We start from the raw sequence: 4,757 nt of genomic DNA, 5'->3' as shown, positions 1-4,757 counted from the left end.
CAGGTATTCAATTAAAATGTTGATTTAGTCATTAGAGAAAAGTTTTTTTTTTTTAGTTAAGGTCCATATCTAAAATTAACCATGGTTTTACTATTGTAATACTGTAGTAACCATGACTGTAATAACCATGACTGCTGTCACCTTTGTTTTCTTAGCAGAAATCATGGTTTTGATACAATTAACCATGGTTTTACAACAGTTTTTTGTGGTTAATATGATTTTACTACAAATAAATACCATGATTAAACTATGGTTACTGTAGTAAACCATGATTTTTATAAAGGGCAAACTTAGTGTTTACCAGACAGATTATTCTTACTTTAGAAAAAAAAATATTACTACCAAATCCAAACATTGCAAATACCGAACCGCATCGAAACCGTGACCCTGATTCAAACCAAACCGTGAGCAATCTGAACCGTAACACCATGGAGTGACAGCTAAAGACTTGAAGGAATCATTGGAACTGGTTAACATCTCCGTTCATGAGTCTACTGTACAGAAAAATTAAACAGCCATGGTGTCCATGGCAGGACACCATGAAAGAAGCCTCTGCTTTCCAACAAAAACATTGCTGCCCGCTTGAAGTTTGCCAAAGACCACCTTGACACTCCACAATGCTACTGGAAAAATGTTTTGTAAACTGATGAATCTAAGGTTGAATTGTTTGAGAATAACATGCAGCACTACATATGGCATAAAAAGAGTACCACATATCAACATGAAAACATCATCCTGACGGTGAAGTACAGTGGAGGGAGCATCCCTCCTATTTAGTAATATTTTTCCAGTCAGTTTTACCAGGGACGAACTGCTGAACATTCGGCAGCATATACCAGACAACATTTTCCCGGTTTTTGAATAGTCGGACATCTTGCTGGACATTTTAGTCGGAGGCGCAGCTGTGTTGTTTAAATGCGCTAGGAGACCCAGGCGAGGGAGACGAGCAGGTGCGCTGGTCAGGCTCCGTCGGCGCGAGACCTGGACGAGCTCACAGATACTGTTACATCATATATGAATTTCTGTGAGGATATGTGCATTCCTACTAGGACTTATTTAAAGTTCAACAATGACAGGCCAAAGAGAATGCTTACAGGGGTGGGGATACAGTCTTGTACAATCAGGCCAGGAACACACTGAACAAGGAAATCAGAGTGGCTAAAAGAAGATACTCTGAGAAGCTGAAAAACAAGTTTTCAGCTAACAACCCTGCATCAGTGTGGAGTGGCATGAAACAACTCCAAATTACAGGACTCCTACCCCCAACCCGGTGGTGGACCAACAACTGGCTGATGACCTGAATATGTTCTACTGCAGATTTGAAAGGCCCAATCTCACACCCCACACCTACTCTGACCTTCACACAAACACCAACATCTCCTGCAATCCCCCTCCTCCCCCTCCTGCTACTCAACCTGCACTTAAGATCTGTGAAGATGATGTGAGCCGGGTCTTTCGGAAACAAAAGACGAGGAAAGCTTCAGGCCCAGATGGCGTCTCACCAGCGTGTCCTTGATCCTGTACTAACCAGCTGGCCCCCATCTTCACACAGACCTTCAATAGATCACTGGAGCAGTGTGAAGTCCCATGCTGCTTCAAACGCTCAATCATTATTCCTGTCCCAAAGAAACCAAAAATCACAGGACTTAATGACTACAGACCTGTCGCCCTGACGTCTGTGGTCATGAAATTATTTGAAAGACTGGTGTTGGCCCATCTGAAGAACATCACTGGACCCTTTCTAGATCCCTTTCAATTTGCTTATCAAGCAAACAGGTCTGTGGATGATGCAGTCAACATGGGATTGCATCATATCCTGCAACATCTGGACAGAACATATGCAAGCATCCTTTTTGTGGACTTCAGTTCGGCTTTCAACACGATCATCCCAGCTATACACCAGAATAAATTACACCAACTCTCTGTTCCCATGTCTATCTGTCAGTGGATTACCAGCTTTCTGACAGACAGGCAGCAGCTTGTGAGACAGGGGAAACTCACTTCCAGCACCTGTACAATCAGCACTGGTGCCCCCCAGGGATGTGTGCTCTCCCCACTACTCTTCTCCCTCTACACCAATGACTGCATCGCCAAGGACCCCTCTGTCAAGCTCCTGAAGTTTGCAGACGACACCACTGTCATCGGCCTCATCCGAGATGATGATGAGTCTGCATACAGAAGGGAGGTTGAACAGCTGGCTGTCTGGTGCAGTCAAAACAACCTTGAGCTGAACATGCTCAAAATGGTGGAGATGATTGTGGACTTTAGGAGGAACACCACAACACTGACCCCCTCACCATTCTAAACAGCACTGTGGCAGCAGTGGAGTCATTCAGGTTCCTGGGCACTATCATCTCACAGGACCTGAAGTGGGAGACACACATTGACTCTATTGTGAAAAAGGCCCAGCAGAGGTTGTACTTCCTTCATCAGCTGAGGAAGTTCAACCTGCCACAGGCGCTGCTGATACAGTTCTACTCAGTGGTCACTGAGTCTGTCCTCTGCACTTCAATAACTGTCTGGTTTGGTTCAGCTATGAAATCAGATATCAGAAGACTACAAAGGACAATTTGGACTGCTGAGAGTGCCCCCCCCCCCATTGAACTGTTGCCTTCTAGCAGCTTTGCTGCTTCGGGTCCTGGAACGCTTGCCATCATCAAGGGGAAAAATGAATTCCCATTTTATCAAGATATCCTACAGGATAATGTGTGGGGTGGCTGTGCATCAGCAGAAGCTCAGTAGAAGTTTGGTGATGCTGCAGGACAATGACCCTAAACATTGAAGTAAATCCACTACAGAATTGCTTAAAAAAAAAAAAAGAAAATCCACCTTTTGGAGTGGCCCAGTCAGAGCCCAGACTTTACCCCAATAGAGATGCTGTGGCATTACCTCAAGAGAGTCATTCACACCAGACATCCTAAGAGTTGAAACATTTCCGTAAGGAATAATAGTCCAAAATTCCTTCTGAACGTTGTGCAGGTCTAATCTGCTGTTTCTGGAAACGCTTGGTTGAGGTTATTGCTGCCAAAGGAGGATCGACCAGTTATTAAATCCAAAGGTCCACTTACTTTTTTCACAGCACTGTTTATGTTTAATGGGATGTGTTCAATAAAGATACTAAAGATTATTATTGGTACTGGACAAGAAAGATTATTATTGGTAATCTTCTTTGTTTTTTTCCTGCAAAAAGATCATAAAAACAGTTCTTGTCATTGATGTATGTTTTTTCTCTCTTTCCTCCCTATGTTACACTATATCTTCCTAATTTCACACTTTATTTACCTCTCCTGCCACTAATTACACAAACACCAGAGGTGCAGAGTCAGGATGCATTTTGTCATTCCATCTTTCCTCCCTTCACCTTTAACACCCTCTTTTAGCCATGATGCTTTGAAAAGGGTTGTGTCATTTGCATTTCACACCATACTCACTTACTCACGGTACCTTTTGCCCTGTTTATGCTGAGCTGTGTGTGTAGCAGTGTGTGAGGAGTAGCAAAACAGTAGCAGAGTCAGGCAGATGTTGGGTCTATTGTGGGGGAAATGGAGCACACTTGGGTGACACAATGCTATTTGTTTTGCAATTAGATAATGAGGACTCCTGCCAAAGCACTTTTTTACTAGTCTGTCACTATCCAGAACTCAAACACTCCTCCAGTGTCTTCCCTCCTTGACTATAACACACTCAACAGATGTGCCAGAACAGCTTTGGCATTTCAAGTGTTAATATGGTGAATCCAGTTTAATTTCAAAGCTCATGTGTAAAATCTTTATTGGTCTGAGTACATAATTCAGTTTTGTTCTTCATGGCGGACCTTAACACATGGCTATAATCCTACACATTGAAATCTTGTGCATATGATGCATATATTGCTACATAGATCTGGGTTGTTCATTAAGGTGCTTGCTAATAACACCTCTTTTGATCACTCAAGTGTACCATTGTAAAGTCTGGTTTGATCGTTCATGTTGATGGTAACTGCTTTAGTAGTTCCTCTCAAAGACCTATTTAGCTCACTCATAACAGCCACCATTTGTATTCTAAACCCTTTCGTTTAGCCAAATCACTTTCCAGTATCTAAACCAGTGAGCTAAAGTAGGCTAAAACACTGATTCACAAGTTCATACAATCATATAATCCTTGAATGATACAGATACAGAGGTTGAATTTTCTTTTCATAATACAGGTCCTCAAGCATGCCCTGAACTACTTGATTACAGTAAAAGAATATAATTAGCCTAAAAACATTATGCCACTTTTAAAATTTATGCATTTCAATTTAATAACAAAATTCCAATAACAAAATGTTTACCAAAATGTCATTAATAACATTTATTGTATTTTATTAAAGATGGCTTAATTCAATATGATTACATTTAGTTATAAATTTGAAATGTGCAAATCTTAAAATAATTTTAGTGTTTTATAAGAAATATTAGAAACAAAGATGGAGCTGTATTGTGATTTAGATTAAGTTTAGATTATGATTAAAACAAGTCATAAAATCCTAAAGGAAGGCTTGCTAATTGAATTATCATAATTTGTAAAGTAGCTAAGATATTATAAACTAAAATTCTGAAGAACAAAAATAACTGAAAAATGGGAATTTTCAGTCTAATTTGATTCTTAGAGGATTCTTATTTAATCTGTTTGGATTGGTTCCAAATCATGATTTAAATTTCATCAGCTACCTTTGGAAGTTTTAACAAGGATCCATTAGAACTTTGGTTTAGAACTAAATTTTAAAATGTTTCCTA

This window comes from Myxocyprinus asiaticus, chromosome 45, assembly GCF_019703515.2.
Source record: "Myxocyprinus asiaticus isolate MX2 ecotype Aquarium Trade chromosome 45, UBuf_Myxa_2, whole genome shotgun sequence".
NCBI classification, from domain to species: Eukaryota; Metazoa; Chordata; class Actinopteri; order Cypriniformes; family Catostomidae; genus Myxocyprinus; species Myxocyprinus asiaticus.
Note: the sequence above shows the minus strand (reverse complement) of the source record.